Source organism: Schistocerca americana, chromosome 5, assembly GCF_021461395.2.
Source record: "Schistocerca americana isolate TAMUIC-IGC-003095 chromosome 5, iqSchAmer2.1, whole genome shotgun sequence".
Classification (NCBI taxonomy): Eukaryota; Metazoa; Arthropoda; class Insecta; order Orthoptera; family Acrididae; genus Schistocerca; species Schistocerca americana.
This window is the reverse complement of record NC_060123.1, coordinates 521,458,972-521,478,487: the sequence shown is the minus strand read 5'-3', so window position 1 is coordinate 521,478,487 and position 19,516 is coordinate 521,458,972.

Below are 19,516 nucleotides of genomic sequence, written 5' to 3'. Positions count from 1 at the left end.
TTTCGTTTACACGTTATTGCTTTCTGAAAATGATGAACAATGGTTAATGTCTTGCATTTAAACCATATACCCATTAAATAAAAACTGGTTTCTAGTGATATAATTAAGCATACAGCATAGCATGACGGAAAACGCAATATGTCAAAAACACAGACAGTGTGCAGGTGCAAAAATGTACACGGAGTATCATAATGTAGTAGCAAAAAAAAAAATGTAAAATAGTCACGATGTTGAGATATCATAAGGCAAAAATGTCAAAGTCAACTGGTGTTTGTTATATCTTAAAGATTTCATTGTGCATACAAAGAAACAGGAAAACAATCATACATACATAAAAAATGGAAAATGTGCATCGTCTGATATATAACGACAACGAATGACTTTCTTTGTGTTAAGCTTGTATGTTGTGTAATTGATAGAGGCGAGAGTTGAAGACTTTAATGGAGAGAGAATTTGATAAAATTAATATGTCACTAGATAGAATTGCATAATTGTTCATAAAATATGTAAGTTTATCTGGAAAAATGTGCACGGTCTGATGTGTAACGACAAGAAAAGCGACCTGCTAACTTTACCTTGCCGGGCACTTGCCAAAAAAAAAAAAAAAAAAAAAAAATATATATATATATAATAATCATCAGTAAGTAATCACATAGATATAATTGCATAAGTGGTCATAAAAAAATCAGGAAATGGCATTACAGTGTGATAAATCATAAAGTATGTTCATTCAATAAAGGGTTTAATATTGGAGACATGGTGATTGCCTTTACTTTTTCTGGATCTCAGAGTTTCGACGTGTACTACATTGGGGTGAGGAATGCTGCGAATTCTATATCGACCTGCGTATATAAGCTCAAATTTACTACTTCTACTCTTTCCTCTGTACGCACTAATATCTTCTGTCTGATGTCAAAGTCATGGCGTGTACAAACCTGTTTTTGCTGTCTTCTCCGGCGCTCTGCGGCACGTTTGATGTTGTTCAGCGCAATGTCAATTATTTCATGGTGTCGTAGTCGACGAGATGTAGGAAAGGATACTAATTCTTTAATTTTGTTAGGTGGTTCAACATTTTTCAGTATAACAGTCAGAGATAGCATAGTAGATTCATTTGGTATTGAATTAATTACATCCTGGAATGAGAGTATTTATGTGTCCCAATCAATATGTCTTTTATGGCAGTATATTCTACACAGTTTACCAATTTCTTTCATTAATCGTTCACAAGGGTTCGAAGAAGCATGATACTTGGATATATGGATCGGAGAAACGTTTCTTGTTCGTAACATACGTGGCCATATAGCAGATCGAAATTGTGGTCCATTGTCGGAAATTACTTTCAATACATGCCCTACATGAAATAAAAAATGTTTTATAAATGCTTTCGAAACAGATTTAGCAGTAGCTTTGCGTAACGGAGTGAAGGTAACAAATTTTGAAGTGCGTTCAACAGCGACAAAGATGTAGCAAAAACCTCTATTAGTTCTGGGAATCGGACCAAAATGTCTACAGCGGTCATGTGTCTCAATTTAACAGGTACAATGGAATGTAACGGAGGAATATGTGAAGTCGTGTCTGACTTAGCTTTCTGTCAGATTTTACATGACGCTAAAACTCGTCGAATACGTTTCTCCATGTTGGTAAAATAACAGTTCTGTCTCAGTATTAGAAAACATTTTCTGGCTCCATAATGTGCGTAACTTAAATGAGTATACCAAATTAATTTGTTAACAGGCTCGTCAGGAATGCATAGTAACCAGTTGTTGCTGTCAGAGGGAGAGCGGCGAAACAGAATATTATTGCCTACAGTGTAATGGTTTCTAATGGTAACATTATTCCTATCTTGCCAAAGGTGTTTTATTTCTTTCCATACGTTGTCTTTACTCTGCTCTTGTGCTATGTCTCGTAATGACGACGAAATGAAATTTTCAAATGCAACTTGTTGAATATACATGACGCTGAAACTTGCTTTGCAGAAGTTGGTTGCGATGTCTTGCTGAGAGAACGGGATAGTGCGTCTGCTACAATATTTTGTGTACCGGGAATGTGAACAATTGTAAAATTAAATTCTTGTAAATAAAGTTTCCATCTGCTTAATCTGTCGTGTGTAAATTTAGCGGAAAGTAAAAACTGTATAGCTCTATGATCTGTGCAAACGGTAGTGTGTCTTCCATAAAGAAAATGCCTAAATCTCGTAAATGCCCATACTGTTGTGACTTGGCAAGACAGCCAAGCTACTATGAGATAGCCGAAAGGCACGCGTTTAAGCTCACGCAGGATGGCGTGATGTCTGGAAAATGACAAAGTCTTTATAGTAGCAAAAATAGTACGTAGATTCTGGAATACTTAACTTTAATCCATAATTGGTGAACATCGGTCTGACGGTACATGCATCACAAGATAAGTGGCAAATGATAATGGCGCCTTGGTAGGTCGTAGCAAATGACGTAGCTGAAGGCTATGCTAACTATCGTCTCGGCAAATGAGAGCGTAATTTGTCAGTGAACCATCGCTAGCAAAGTCAGCTGTACAACTGGGGCGAGTGCTAGGAAGTCTCTCTAGACCTGCCGTGTGGCGGCGCTCGGTCTGCAATCACTGATAGTGGCGACACGCGGGTCCGGCGTATACTAACGGACCGCGGCCGATTTAAAGGCTACCACCTTGCAAGTGTGGTGTCTGGCGGTGACACCATACATACATCACATAATGTTTCAAGTTCTGTGACAGAATAATTGCGTTCAGCAGGTGACAGAATGCGGCTCGCAAAGGCGATGTTTTTAATTACTGTAGTACCATCTTCTACAATTTCCTGAAAAATGTGTACGCCTAAAGCGGTGTTAGAACTGTCGGTAGCAATGGAAAATTTTCTAGTAAGATCTGGATGTGATAAAAGTGGTGCATTCAACAAAGCTTGTTTCAGATTCACAAATTCAGAATGTGCTTGGCTATCCCAGGACCAAATACTGTTTTTACCCGTCAATTGACATAATCTAGGGGTGTCTAAAGCAGAGTAATGAATAAATTTACGAAAAAAGTTAATTAAACCCAAAAAGCTGCGTAGTTGTTTCTTCGTCGTAGGAACAGTAATGTCACGTAAAGCTTGAAGTTTTTCCGGGTCAGGCGCAATGCCTTCTGCTGAAGTTACATGTCCAATAAATTTTATAGAAGTTTTGCCAAAATGCGATTTGCTAAGATTAACTGTGAGTCCTTGTGCACGTAAAGTTCGTAACAGTTGCTCAAGAATCAGATTGTTTTCAGACCAGTTAGATTCTGCAATAAGAATGTCGTCTACATACGTTGTGATTCTGTCTTTAAGTTCTGTCGGAAGTATACTATTCAAACTGCGAATAAACGCTGCTGAAGAAATTGTTAAACCGAACGGTAATTTACAAAATTGATAACAGTCACCAAAACAGAGAACAGCTGTGTACTTTATGCAGTTCGGATGGAGCTGAATTTGCCAAAATCCCGATTTCAAATCTAACGTGGAATAAACGAAATTTCTGTAGAAGTTCTTCTAGTGTCTGTGGGCGATCTGTTTCATTAATAATAATGTCGTTGATGTGACGCGAATCAAGTACGAGACGAAGTGAACCATCCTTTTTCTTAACAATATGGACTGGGTTTATGTACGGACTAACTGCCGGTTCAATAATTCCTTGGTCAAGCATAGCTTGCAATTCTTTCTTAACTTGTTCTCTGTGAATATACGGAATGGGATAATGTTTGGCTTTAAATGTGTCGTGCTGTTTAACTTGAAATTCATACATAAAACCGGACATAGTACCAGGGACGTTGTCAAAAACTGGAGCTTGCTGTAAAAGAGTTTTGCGTAGTTGCGTGCGTTCGTCGTCTGTATTTGCACTGCTCTGTTTAACTTTATCAGAAATCATTTGTATAACGTCATAGTCGGCTTCGTCTGGCGTATTATAGCTGTGTACGTACGTATCTGTGAACAATGTGGAATGACAGTCTATGTTACGTGATGCGGAAATGACCTCTGTACGATTAATTGTTTGTTCTTCTACAGATAAAGAGTGCTGAAATTCTAAAGCCAGTTGAACACTTTCATCCTTTAACACTAAATAGGAGTTTTGAAAGTCAATAATTGCGTCTTGTTGTTCCAGAAAATTCGTACCTAAAATAACGTCAGTTGTCAATAAGGGAACAATCCAAAAATTTGAGTGAAATGTATGACCTGCAATACAAAATGATAAGTGTGTCTGTAATTTTACATCTACTCCTTTACCAGATACTGCTCCTTTTACTTTAGTTTTGCCTAATGGTAACGTAGGATAGGTATTCTCTTTGTTACATTCGTTGAAAGTTTCCTAATTTATAACTGGCATAGGTAATCCAGAATCGATTACTGCTGAAAATTTGGATGATCCAATTTTTACCTCAATGACAGGGTGGGAAATGGTTTTTTGAATAACTGGTCTTTCCTGCAAGAGAGAGTCTCGGATGTCGTCAAAAGTAATAACATTTTCGTGAACGAGATTCTGCGTGTCAAAAGTATTGCTTGCGTTGCTGGAAGATGCAACCTGTACTATATCTAGTCAAATTCTATCTGGCGTGCTATTATTTGCAGGAGGATGCTGTGGCATTTCCACTATTTGTACTGTTCTGTTATTTCTTCCTGACGTATTACGTTCGCGATGATATCTACTGTCTGGTTCATTCATGATAATATATTGTTTTTTGCTGCTGATAAGACCGACTGTTATTAAACGTACGCAGAAAATTGTGACCATTATTTTTACGTCTGTCATGATAGTCATTGCTATATGGCGCGTTGCGATAGGAATTGAAATGATGTGTTTTCTGTACGTGCTGGTTTCCTTGTTGCGGTGCGTTACTATTTGGTGGAGCCGATGCTATGCGTGTAGGCGGCGAAACATTAAAGCTTGGTTGACCTTGTACATTACATTGTTGGTTAGGTATGCTAACTGGCTGGCTTTGATGCTGTTGCAGTGAAAAGCGTCTATTGTTACCAAAATGTGTTTGCGACTGCTGAAAATTTTGTACTTACTGATGTTTACAATTCTGTCTGTTGTTAAAATTACACTGATAGTTCTTGTCATTTCTGGAGCGTCTAATGAAAATTGTTAGTTTCGGTAAAACTTGTCTTATCGGGTTTTCTTTACTTATTCTGAATCCTAGATAGATCGATAGTTGAAGAGCTGTTTTGATAGATATAAAGGATAGTAGAAGAGAAGGCAGCAGTGCAGAAAACTAAAGATGAAATAGCACTACTACGGCTCGGGGCCCTGTACACGCTACGGCACATATTCATCGAAGTGTAATGAATCCCCTGAGGTCAATTACGCGCTACAAATAAATTTTAGTTTCTGCGTTACAGGCAATGCTGGTCAAAATACAAAAGTAAATTGTCGTATCCAGTCCAATTCTAGTTTCTGCGTTACAGGCCTAACTGATGAAAATACAAAAGCAAATTGTCGTATCCAGTCCAAAGCGTGTACCTGTGCTCTGTCATTTTTAAATACCTTAAATTTTCTCACGGATAGAAAATGCTTGTAATCAAAATTATCGGCTCTGTACGTCTGAACAGGTTCAGGATTGTATGAGAATCTATTTGTCTGTGACTCTTCGGAATCTAACTCACGTACTCTCTGTAAATTACCTAAATTATACTGACTGTGTGAGTCTGACAAATGTTCGCAAAGTGGCGTATGCTGTGATGTGTTAAAGGCTGAAACATTTTTCATTTCTGTCACTTCTTGCTGTAAGGTTGACAATTTTCTACGTAATGTATTATTGGACGAACCTATCTCACTGATCGTCTGCTGTAAATTTTGAAATTCGGGTGTTTGATTAAACGAAATAGGTGACGTATCGTCTGATTTGGTGTCATTATTATTTTCGATAACATCAACACGACTGGCCAGTTCATCATATTTTTCAGTCAGTGCTTTTACCTGATCATCGTTTTTATTATCACAAGCATTAATTTGTTTTTGTATTTTACGTGTGGTTTCGTTCAATTTTTTAACGTCAGCTTTGATGGCATCGGGATCCTGTATTAGTCCCAACTTTTCAAGTCTGTTGGTCATTGTCTGAAAGTCTAAAGTGTGTGTGTCTGTTTTTGATTTAAGATCAGAAATTTCATCATGCAATTCGGTGTTCAACTGTTTGATAGTATTAATTTCGTCTGATACTGTAGCAATATTGTTGTCTACATATGTTTTTGCTTTCGTAAACAATTTACGCTTATTTTCCTGTCTCTGTGCAGTAATTGTTTCCATGACTTGTCACTTTACTTTATTCTGTTCCTGCATAAATTTACGGTAACGCGTTTCATTGTTTTGTAGGTGGTGATTAAAACGTTCGTCAATTTGGCTGTTCTGTTGGTCAAATTTCGCATCTACTTTCGCGTCCAGTGTGCGTGAAAGTTCTGCTGACATTAATTTAAACTCGTCGCGTAACTGTGTTGCGTTTTCAGAGCATTGTTTAGCGACTGCACTAATTTCATCTTTAAGTAATTTCGTTGTAGCTGCATGTACATTACCTAATTCTTGTGCCACAGATATAATTTCTTCACTACTATTCCTAGCACAAGCCTTAATTTCCTCACGTAATTGTTCCTTAGTATCATGACATTGCACGGCAACGGCTGTAATCCGTTCACTAAGTTGTTTGTTCTGTTCATTAAGTTGTTTGGAATTGTTGTCTAGTTTTTCATTAATTTCATTAATTTGTTGTTTGAGATTTTCACTAGGTTGTTTGTGATTGTTGTCTTGTTCTTTCTTCGACTGTTTGAAATTTTCATTAGTTGTTTGACATTTTCATCATTTTCATTAAGTTGTTATTTGAGATTTTCGTTATTTTCATTAAACTTGATCCAAGCCAATATTACCCACTCTATTCTCTGTGCTGTTTGATGGTGTACCTGCAATTGTCACGTTTTGTGTAACCAGTTGGTCATTCTGTGATTCTCGGAAAGGTTTGCCAATCGGATGTGCACTGTGGGTCACTACCTCGAAATCAAATAAATCTGACGTATTCTGACTACATTGTTCACCTTCATTAGAAACAATTATCTGTTCACTGTGTAAATTTTGCAAACCGGGTGTGTCAAACTGGGCAGCGTTCATTGTAACGGAACGTGCCGCGTCATCAATTGTTACATTTACTGTGGACATCATTGAATTTATTTGCTCATCATTAGCATTAAAATCATTATTAGTGATCGGTAGGCACTGATTATCTGTAATTAGGGGATTATCACTATTACGCTGAGTGTCGCAAATATTATCGGTCGAACTATTCGAGTCGGCTATTTCACTCATTGCACATCGCGATGTACTGTTAACAGTTTTTCGCGGCATATTTCACAAATCAAAATTAAGCACAAAAATGAAACAAAGACAAAGCAAAAGTCGAACAAACACAATTACAACAAAGAGCAATAAATTGCCGATGATCTGTGAAAGAAAGAGTGACAAATTAGTAAATACGTTGCGCCAGATGCAAACTACATTTAAGTAAATAAGAGCATGACTACTTCTCAGAAATTCACAAAAGAAATCCGATCCTGGCCGGATGTCGCCAAGTGTAACCTCCCCACACGAAATAATTATTAATTTTATTATTTGGTTAATGATTCTAATTTTTGTGTAACCTCACAAGAACTTAATTAATAATAATAATAACATGATTCTATTTTTTGTGTAACCTCTGAACAAAATTGGTTCCCATTTAATGTACCCACAAAATTCTTTTCTCATTTAATATGAGCTCGAAACAGAAAAATTCCTAAACCTCGTAATAAAAAATAAATTCAGTAACCTGGTAAAATTTGGACGACAGCAGTGCTGCGTCTTGGCCCTGTAAGATCATTCTGAATAAAAAGCAAAAATTCTCCCCTCGATAAAGTCGGCAACTATCTGCTCTTACAATAGCTCTTTTCCGGTACAGCTCTGTGCAATGCTGGCCTATACATTTGTTATTTATGAAAGGAAGCAAATGATTTTTCTTTTGCAACAATCGGAATGATCATGCATTAAAAAAAATATTAAATTCTTTAAATTGAAATGAATGCTTGTTAGAAATTAGACAAAGATTATTATTAGGACATTTTTAAAAGATTTACATGTGAGTTTACATAATATTACTAGATATGCGCGAGGCTGCTTTTTTTTTACCTTATACAATAATACTCAGGCTCTGGCATCGCTGCACCGCGACCGGCCCAGCCAACATGATACACCAGACTCGGCAGACAAGCGCAGACAGGCGACTGCTCGCTAGCAACAACTTACTGCTACTGCTACACAGTTCGTACTGCAGTCAACACTGCTCTTTGGTCTCAGATTCTCTTATAGCTTACATATGGCAGGCAGCACATACCTCTTACAATATTTATCTAAATCGCCTTTGGCTTGGAGCTTGTTAGTCCTAGCTAATAATAAAGATTCTATCTCTAAACGTTTCTCAGCCGCTAGAGTTTCTTATACAACCGAGGCAGCCGATAGAAGTGGATCAAAGGCTTATTTGCAGTATCGGCGAACACGAAAACTTGTGAATTTTTATTATACGTAGCTCTGCACACAATGCCCGTTTTATGACTGCATTGTGTAGAAACGTCCCTTCAGACCGTCGCCCCCAGCCCAACCTTCCGCTGGCGCTGTGGCATGTAGCTCGGCATTGTTCTGCTGGAGACCTGTCTCGACTAGGGGCTACTCTGTCTGCCCTGTAGGGCTGTGGGTCTGTCCAGCAAGGTTTACTGAGAGATGGGCTTGCCGCCAATTGCTTTCAACTTCCAACATGCCATTTCTGCGTGCTAAGAACCATTCAAATACCTCATGCTTTTAGCGCCATCGCCGGCCGCGGTGGTCTAGCGGTTCCAGGCGCTCAGTCCGGAACCGCGTGACTGCTACGGTCGCAGGTTCGAATCCTGCCTCGGGCATGGATGTGTGTGATGTCCTTAGGTTAGCTAGGTTTAAGTAGTCCTAGGTTCTAGGGGACTGATGACCACAGATGTTAAGTCCCATAGTGCTCAGAACCATTTCTTTTTTTTTTTTTTTTAGCGCCATCAACATCTGCTCAGGCTGTAAACCTTCTTAGAGTCTCGCTCAAGGTGTGTAAGGTTGTAACAAAATCTCTGATAACTTTCTGTACACAAAAAGTAGGTGAGAGAGTAACTTGTCTTCTCTCAATGTTAGCCGTCATCTTAGTGAAATATTGCAGCAGCAGTTCCAATCAAACTTTAAACATTAATCTTCATTGTTAATTTTTATTATAATAATTATGTATTGACGGCCCAGAATCCACTCAGAAATAATAAATTCGACTCAGATTGTGAATAATCCTTAAATATAGTGCAAACAGCATCTTATGAGAAAATTGTTCTCTGCTTATGTATGAACCCTGATTATTTCGTAAGAACTTTTATGAAATATTTTTGACAGGGAAGAATACATTAGTGTTGTGTGCATGTGGTATTGTGTGTAAAAACAGTTCATTTTGCTTAAGGAAAAGTGTTGCCACCTTGAATAACAGTTCAGTAAATTGTATGAGGTCAGCCTTGTGCACGAATTTAGTGCCATTTACACTGCTTGATAGACAACATTTGTACACGTTCCCAGGTGGAGATTTCCTTAACAGAATAACTGCCTTTAGCTGGGAGAGGCAGCGATTAAATAAGACCTCATGTTACGCTAATTAACAGTAATTGGTTTTGTTATAGTCCTTACCGCATGCTACAAGCACCGTGGATGTATCACCGATGGTAAGGAAGTCACAGTCTCCCTTACCCAAATTTTACACCTTCTTTTGACGCCCTGCGATGGAGGTGAGAATCGAGACACGCAACGACGAAATCACGTGGTTTTCTTATGGGTGGCCGAGGAAAACATTTAAGACAAACTGCCGCTCGGACTTGGCACGAAACTACCTCATGGTTCTGTGTTCCACTAGCCTCACCTTGTGAACTGCAGCGTGCCCCATCTCAATGCACTGTCCCTGAGCTCTTTCAATCTTCTTTTCATTTCACTGCTAATAAAACTGTTCTTCTTTCCATAAACTAATTACTTTCCCACAAATTTATTCCTCAATAGCGCCAGACAATACAAACACTCATATTTCTTTACACAGATAGTGTGTTTCCTACTGGACCAAATCTTCTAGCAACACACAGAGGTCACATATAATATATAAAAATAATATTACCACTCAGACAACATTTTCTTTACTTTCTCACATGCATAAAGTAATGGAATCAGTAAAAAAGCAGAATTGTACAATACATATCTACGAAATACTAAATTGGTATGGAGGCTGTTACATAATCACTGGAGAGGCTGCAATATCCCTGTTACAGGGTACTGTCTCAAATGCGTTCTGGAAATTAAGGAAACTTGTGTCACATGTGTATCTTTCATCCATAGTTCGCAACACGTCGTGGGAGAAAAAAAATTATTTGTGAATGATTTTTCAAATGCAAAATTTAGAACATCACATTTTCTTTTGATGGGTACTGTTTCCACGCTGGAGTTATCGACGAGTGACGGAATACAGACTTCGAGCGCTTAGCGATTTTACGGACGACCATTTTCTTTCTTAGGTTATCGGCAAGGTCTTTCACTAACGTTTGACGGTGCAAGTGATGGTATGCTTCGCGCTTTGATCATTTTATGCACTGCTCAACAGAATTAAAAAAAAAAAAAAATTGGTAAGGTCTTACGGGACCAAACATCTGACGTGATCGGTCCCTAAGCCTACACTCTGTTTAACCTAACTTAAACTGACTTACGCTATGGAAAACCCACACACCCTAGACCGCGCTACTACCCCGGTTGCCACAGAAGTATGGGATCATCTTTTCGAAACCCCGTAATTCTCACCCACTGCGCTACATAAGTTTGAAATTTGACAAAAGGTGCGTGCAATCTTACTCTCTAATGTGCAAAAGCTCGACACCCTGCGCAGTCACACATGGACTCAACGGCGCTTCAGACAGGAGGGTGTCGACACATTTGAGAAAAAAGACCACAGGTCAGAAGTTTACGTGAGTGTAAGGTGGGTTAATGATGTTACATTTGCACCAAACTTCACCGCAGTTCTGCTAAAAGCCACCGTGGGTGTGTCACTTGACGTGAAGGTCGTGACGGCCCTTCTTACCCACATTTCACTTCTTCTCTTGACGTCAAATTTCCAACTCATACGTTGCCGAAGAGTGACAATTACTGGATTTTGAAAAAGTTATCGTCTAATTCTATTGCGCAGCGTAGATCCACGAATCTTAGTTACGTTTGCATGGCGACACTTCGGAAGTCTTTTTCGAATCGACAGTTCATTAAACTATATTTACGTAACTTTTTGCAAATTTTGTTGTTAAACTACGGTTCATTTCTTCCGTCCTTAATTCTTCGGGGAGCCTTAATTCACTTGGGAGAGATTTACAATCAGTTTAAATTTTGCCTATATTTTTGTACGTCTATCGTATCGATATTAAGTGATGTCCCTTACTGTATGAAAAGGATGTTAACAACTGATTATCTGCTCTTTCCATCATATAACTCTACTAGCCTTCCTGATGGATTTACTAATTTCCGTAACCGTTTGTTACTATGATCGCATCATGATCATTAACCCATGTCCCTGTACTGGCAATGTCGATAGTGTCAAATGCGTTTCTGACTCAGACACCTGATACATTTGCGTTGCGTGTAGGTTGTCGAACTAGCTGCTCAAGACATTTTTCGAAAAATGTGTATAGAACTACTGCACAAAAGCTTTTGTGTGCAATGAAGTTGTGGACATCCCGGTCTGTACTCGGTTGGTTAAAGCCACTTTCAACCAATGCTACAGCGGAATCGGGTAGCCGGTAGAAACATACGATGATTAATCTCATTTCAACTTGGCCAATTACTCACGTACTCATACCTACACCGTCAGAGTCAATTTAAATCCCTACACACACTATATTTTTGTCGAATGGATTGAACAGTCGTTCTCCTATAGCATCAAACCTGTGTTTTCGATATACTTTCCATGCCTCGATAGAATTTCCGAGCTAAATGTTATGGGTCTTACACGGCTCCTGTTACTAAGTATAATTTGAGTACGGCAGCTTTCCTGCAGGACGGTAAAAATTAGAGATTGTTCTACGTCTACATATACATAGATATGCCGCAAGCCACCGTAAGGCGTGTGGTGGAAGTTATACCGTACCACTATTAGTCGTTTCCAGTCCTGTGCCACTTGTAGATAGAAAGAGGGAAAAACGACATTCTATACACCTCCATAATAGCCCTAACGTGTGGTATCTTCCGGTTCTTACGCGTAAAGTATGCTGGCGGTAATAGAAGTGTTCGGCAGTCAGCTTCAGATGTCGGTTCTGTAAAGTTTCTCAATAGTCTTCCTCTAAAGTAGTTCGCCTTCGCTCCAGGGTTTCCCATTTGTGTTCACGGAGCATCTCCGTAGCATTTACGTGTTGTTAGATTTTACCGGTAACAAATCTAGCAGCCCGCCTCTGAATTGCTTTGTTGTCTGCCTTTAGTACGACCCGGTGAGGATCCCAAACACTAGAACAGGCGGAATCCCAAGCAACACTGTTGGCAGCACGGGTTCCGCTAAAGCTTAGTCAGACGACATAGCACACAAAAACAAACATAGCAACATGCTCTGGCAACGAAGCGCTACAGAATGTTTTGACACGAATCGCAGTCCAATAGACAGTAATAGACATATTTAAACTGTTGTGTGATATGTGACAAAATACATGGTATAGAGCATAATTTTCCATGCGCATTGGAGCAGCAATGCGCATACACATCGACTAGTTACAGTCCAATCAACAGACCACATTCATCAGTTGGGGAACAGCGGCATTGGTTTCTGGTTTTACTGATTGAAGAAGGCTTGATAAAACACAGACGGTTTCCACCTTGTACTTATGAAAAGGAACCTATTTACCAGGTTGTGTTCATTAGAGGTTGTAAATTCATGCTACCTATTGCTTAGAGTGAGAGACAGAAAATTCAATTTATTTTGAATCACATTGAATGTGAACCAGCATTATGGGCCACAAAAGTGGTAGAGATGAAACACAAGAACAATTCGAAAAAGCATTTCTAGCGAATTTCTTGTCAACCGCTATTCAAGGGCTTTTGCGCAAACAAATCTTTAGTCCAGAATTATGTAACGCAAGACAGGGTTCTTTCAGGAAGAGTTTCGAAAGGTACATCAATAAAACGCGTTATTCGGAGGAACCATTCTCTAATAGAGAAGTCATTCGGTTATTGAGGCTAAGTTGTTGTTGTTGTTATGGTCTTCAGTACAAAGACTGGTTTGATGCAGCTCTCCATGTTACTCTATCCTGTGCAAGCCTCCCCATCTCCGAGTAACTACTGCAACCTGCGTCCTTCTGAATCTGCTTAATGTATTTATCTTTTGGCCTCCCTATATGATTTTTACCCTCCATGCTTCCATACAACACTAAATTCGGGATCCCCTGATGCCTCAGGACATGTCCTACCAACCGAACCCTTCATCTAGTTAAGTTATGCCACAAATTACTCTACTCTCCAATTCCGTTCTGTACCTCGTTGTTAGTTACGTGATCTATCCATCTAATCTTCAGCATTCTTCTGTAGCACCACGTTTCAAACCTTCTACACTCTTTTTGCCTAAACTCTTCATCGTTCATGTTTCACTTCCATTCAAGGCTACACTCCACACAAATATTTTCAGGGAAGACTTCCTGAGCCTTAAATCCCTAGTCAACTTAACAAATTTCTCTTCTTCAGAAACACTTTCCTTGCCATCGCCATTTTGTAATTTATATTCTCTCTATTTCGACCCTTCATTAGCTATTTTGCTGCCCAAATAGCAAAACATATCTACTACTTTAAGTGCCTGACTTTCCAATTTAATTCCCTCAGTATCACATGTTTTAATTCGACTACATTCTATTATCCTCGTTTTGTTTTGTTGATGTTCATCTTGTATCCTCTTTTCAAGACACTGTCTATTCCGTTCAAGAGCTCTTCCAAGTCTTTTGCTGTCTCTGACAGAATTACAACGTCATTGGTAGACCTCAAGGTTTTTATTTCTGCTCCCTGGATTTAATTGGGACTTCAAATTTCTTTTCTGTTTCCTTTACTGCTTGCTCAATATACAGATTGAATAACATTTGGGATAGGCTAAAATCCTGTCTCACTTCCTTCTCAACTACTGCTTCCCTTTCGTGCCCCTCGACTCTTACATCTGCCATCTGGTTTCTGTACAGATTGTAAATACCCTTTCGCTCCCTGTATTTTACACCTGCCATCTTCGAATTTGAAAGACAGTATTCCATTCAAAATTGCCAAACGCTTTCTCTAAGTCTGGAAATGCTACAAACTTAGGTTTGCCTTTCCTTAACATATCTTCTAAGAGAAGTCGTAGGGTCAGTATTGCCACTTGTGTTCCAACATCTCTATGGAATGCAAACCGATCTTCCGGAAGGCCGGCTTCTACCAGTTTTACTATTCGTGTTGCAACTTTGACTTACGAAATTGATAGTTTGGTAACTTTCACACCTGGCAGCACCCGTTTTCTTTGGAATTGGAATTATTATGTTCTTCTTGAAGTCCGAGGCTATTTAGCCTGTCTCATAAATCTTACTCACCGGATGGAAGAGTTTTGTCATTGCTAGTTCTCCTCAGGCTGTCAGTAGTAGCTTGTAAGAAGTATACAGCAATCATATTTTGTGGTAGAAGCTACCAGTTTACTGTACTAACATTCGACCTGTAGTTAGAGCAGATGTATTTATAACAGCACTTTATACAGTGCTAAGGTCTGAACTCCTGGATAGAGTGATGTTATACGTCGGTGGCTTACATATTTCCACCCCAACGTGGGACGAGCATGTAGAGATTTTAGAGAAGACACTGCTAAAATTCACAGACGCAGGGGTGATTGCAAATCTCGAGAAATCTAAGTTTGGCAGGCACCGAATCAAACTTCTAGAACATTGTTCCTGATCCTAAAACAATGCTAGTGATTGATAAATGTCCTCAACAGAGAACTAGGAAGCAGTTAAAGGCTTTCATCAGTCTGGTGTCGTTTATCCGGCGTTTTGTGAACAATGAATCACTGTTGGGATTACTACGGAAAAAAGCATCATGGATGTCCTCAACAGAATGCCATAAAGCATTTGCAACAATCAAACAAGCCTTGATAGAATCAGACCTGCCATACCACCCGAATATAACGAATGAGGTCTGTATTGCAACAGACGCCGCTTTGTATGGAAGAGGATGTTGTCTGTTTCAAGCAGAAGAAGTGAAAGGTTTCAACTAAATATTGCCAGCCACGACTAAATATGAATTTTGCAAGTCGAGTGCTCACTAGTTGTGAATGATTCTATTCGTTAACGGAGCTGGAAGCTTTAGAGATCATTTGAGCCTTAAATGGTTCCATTTTTACATCTACGGTAAGCCAGTGAAAGTAGTTGTGGTCATCAAGCTCTCAGCTTTCTGCTTACGCGCAGACTTCTACATGACAGGTTGTAACATTATAAGAGTACCAACTAAAAATAACGTCTATCAAAAGATGTGACAACGCAGTAGCAGATGCTTTAACACACCTGCAGCGTGGTATGGATGAGTTTACTGTGCTGATTGAACAGGCTTATGAGTATAAAGTTTTGCTAGTTAGGGATCAAACACATAGGAAAAAGATTTTGCGGATGTGCAAAGACGGGGTCGAATTGCGAAACTCAGATTCGATCTGGCATGAGGCAATAACAGCCCTGTCCCAAGACCCAGAATGTCCCATAAGCGAGCGATACAAAATAGAAAACTCACTCCTTTTCTATAGGATGAAAGTAAACACAGATCTGTAGTGCGTGCGTACACCACAGTCGTGACTGAAAAATGTCATCTGTTATACGCACACAACTTGAGAGTACAAATCCTAAGAAGGTACTGTCATACCAATAACCTCAATAGGTAAGTACAAAGGGTAATAAGGAGCTGTGAAGTATGCCAGAAGACCAAGCCAATGCACAGGACAGGTAAGAACGTATTGCATACGTTCCTTTCCAATTACTGGCAACTGACGTAGTGGGATGCTTACCCACAGCAAGACGTGGTGATAAGAGTCTCCTTGCTGTGTACGATACATTCACAAAAATGTGACATTATACACTCTAATTACGTCGCATCGCCAATAATTCCAAATATGGGAAAGGACTACATATCCAATGTGGGCAAACCTCACCTTATAGTGTCTGACGACGCTCCATATTTTACCGGTTTCAGATGGGCACAGCTCCTAAGGGAACAGGAAATTAAGCAGGTATTAATGTCACGCTTCCAACCAGAAGCATGTTCGGTGCAGAGAGTTTTTAAGGAATCCTATAGATTTATGAGAACCTACATACCAAATCAGAACGCTAAGTGGGCGGCTTATGTGTCAATCTTCGAGAAAATTCATAATAATTTACAACATGCCGAAACCGGGTACTCACCAGCCGAGGTGTTAACAGGTAGGGAGGAAAGAAGCGAATGTTTGTTCCATTACCTTGCTTACCAAGGACACAAATGTCCTAAGAAGACAGATACACAGAAGTCTGGGATAACCTATTGAAGCCCTAGTAAGGAAATTAAAATATGACCGTGGTGTGAGGAATGCACTTTCATTTGAAGTACACGATTTAGTGCCTTTAAGCACTCACCCTAAGTCATCTACACTAAAGAGCCAAAGAAACTGGTACACCTGCATAATATAGTGTAGGGTCCCGCGAGCACGCACAAGTAGCATGGACTCGACTAATGTCTGAAGTAGTGCTGGAGGGAATTGACACCGTGAATCTTGCAGGGCTGTTCAGAAATCCCTAAGAGCTTGAGGGGGTGAAGTTCTCTTCTGGACAGCACGCTGCAAAGACATATATGCTCAATAATGTTCATGTCAGGAGTCTGGGGGCCAGTGGAAGTGCTTAAACGCAGAAGACTGTTCCTGGAACCACTCTGTAGCAATTCTCGACGTTTGGGGTGTCACATTGTCCTCCTGGAATTGCCCAAGTCTTTCGGAATGCATAATGGGCATGAATGAATGCAGGTGATCAGACAGGAACCTTTCGTACGTGTCACCTGTTAGAGTCGTATCTAGTCGTGTCAGGGGTTCCATATCACTCCAACTGCACACGCCCTATACCATAATAGAGCATCCACAGCTTGAGGAGTCCCTTGCTGATATGCAGGGTCCACGTTTTTACGAGATTGTCTCCGTACCCGTACACATACATCCGCTCGATACAATCTGAAACGAGACACGTCTGACCAGTCAATATGTTTCTAGTCATCAACATTCCGATGTCGGTGTTGAAGGGCCTAGGCGAGGCATAAAGATTTCTGTCGTGCAGTCCTCAAAGCTACACGAATGGACCTTCAGCTCCGAAAGCCCTTATGGATGATGTTTCGTTGAATGGTTTGCACGCTGACACTTTTTGGTGGCCCAGCACTGGAATCAGCAGCAATTTGTGGAAGGGTTGCACTTCTGTCACGTTGAACGGTTCTCTTCAGTCGTCGTTGGCCTCGTTCTTGCAGGATCTTCTCCCGACCGCAGCGATGTAGAAAGATTTGATGTTTTGCCGGACTCCTGATATTCACGATACACTCGTCAAATGGTCGTACGGGAAAATCTCCACTTCATCGCTACCTTGGAGATGTTGTGCCCCATCGCTTGTGCGCCGACTATAACACCACCTTCAATCTCACTTAAATTTGGTAACCTGCCATTATAGCAGCAGTTACCGATCTAACAACTGCGCTACTCGTTGTCTTATAAAGGCGTTGCCGACCGCAACGCCATTTTCTGCCGGTCTTCATATGTCTGTATTTTTATGCGCATGCTTTTACCAGTTTCTTTGGCGCTTCAGTGTATTATCCACAAAAGAAAATAAGAAGTTATAATTTCTGTTTGCAGGGAAATATAGTATAATAGTGTCAGAGTACCACCTTGGTGTAGCTACCTGTTTTCTGACACCAACAAAAATTAAGTAAAGGGTCTTCACCCCTAAAAAGACTTAAAGAAATATATGCAATAGTTGTAAGTTGTACATAGTACGTATGCGTTTAGAGAAGAAGGTGTTTTATCAGTCATTTTCATGTGAAATGTATATTGTGTTAGAGTGCAAGTGTGTGTTACTTGGGCATCAGCTTGAACATTAGCGCATAAAGGAAGAACTACCTTCAGCAGTATAATGTTGAGTATTTTGTCAAAGAAAAGGCTACCTGGTAGACAAGACTTATTACAAGTCAAAGCTAGTATTTAACTGAAAATTAATGTAAAGTTCCTTAAACAGTAATTAATATTTTTCATTTGAATTTTCACTATGATTATATATAATCTGCTTTTTATGTAACCCGCGGTCTAGGGGTAGCGGCTCTGAGTAGCAAACAAAACTTCCTCGGTCCTAGGTTCGAAACGCGGCACCACTTAAATTCTGAACAGAAGGCTCATCATCTTTACAAGTCGAAGACTTTCAGCAAAAGAACTCACCCTCATTCTGTCAACGGCATTGTGAAACATGGCGGAGGAGCGGACAGCAATGGCGGAAGAATTAGCGATTATCACCGGCATGAAAATGGAGAAGGCAATGGAAATCACGCATTGGAGATAGATGATGTGTATCCTGAGGACTTGTGGTCTGCAATTGAAGAAGTGTGATTATCTCTCCATTGGGGCTGACAAGAGGGAGGTGACCATCGGAAGGAGATTACATAACCAAAGAAATGATTATGTTCTACGAGTCGGGGTGTCGAATGTCAGAAGTCTGAACATGGCAGCGAAGCAAGAAAATCTGAAAAGAGAAATGCAAATGTTCAATCTAGATATAGTGAAGGTCAGTGAAGTGAAATGGAAAGAAGACATGGTTTCCTCGTCAAGAAAGTAAAGGGTATTATCAAAAGAAGCACAAATTGGAATAACAGAAAGAGGAATCGCTTTGAGTAGCCCGTCAGGACAGAGAGTGTCTTACAGTGACAGTGATCAATTCAGTGATAGTACTTTGCCGTCAGAATCGACAGCAAACTAACACCGACAACAATAATTCGGGTACACACGCAGACGTCGCAAGCTGAAGAAACAGCAAAAGTGTAGGACGATAATATACGGTACCTCAGTACGCAAGGAAGTGCAATGCAGTTGTAGGGGAAGGAGTAGAAGAAAAAGTTTACAGGAGAATAAGGGCTTGAGACAAGGAATGAGAGAGGAGAAAGACTAACTGAGTTCCGTAACGAATTTCAGCTAGTATTAATGGATACTCTGTTCAAAAATCACAGGAGGAAGTGATATACTTGGAAAAGGTCGAGAGATACGGGAAGATTTCAGTTGGATTATATAACTGTCAGGCAGGAATTCCGAAATCAGATACTGGATTGTAAGGCGTACCCAGGAGCAGATATAGACTCAGATCACAATTTAGCAGGGATGAAGGGTAAGCTGAAGTTTAAGAGAATCAGTACGCAAAGAAGCGAGATACGGAAGTACTAAGAATTGAAGA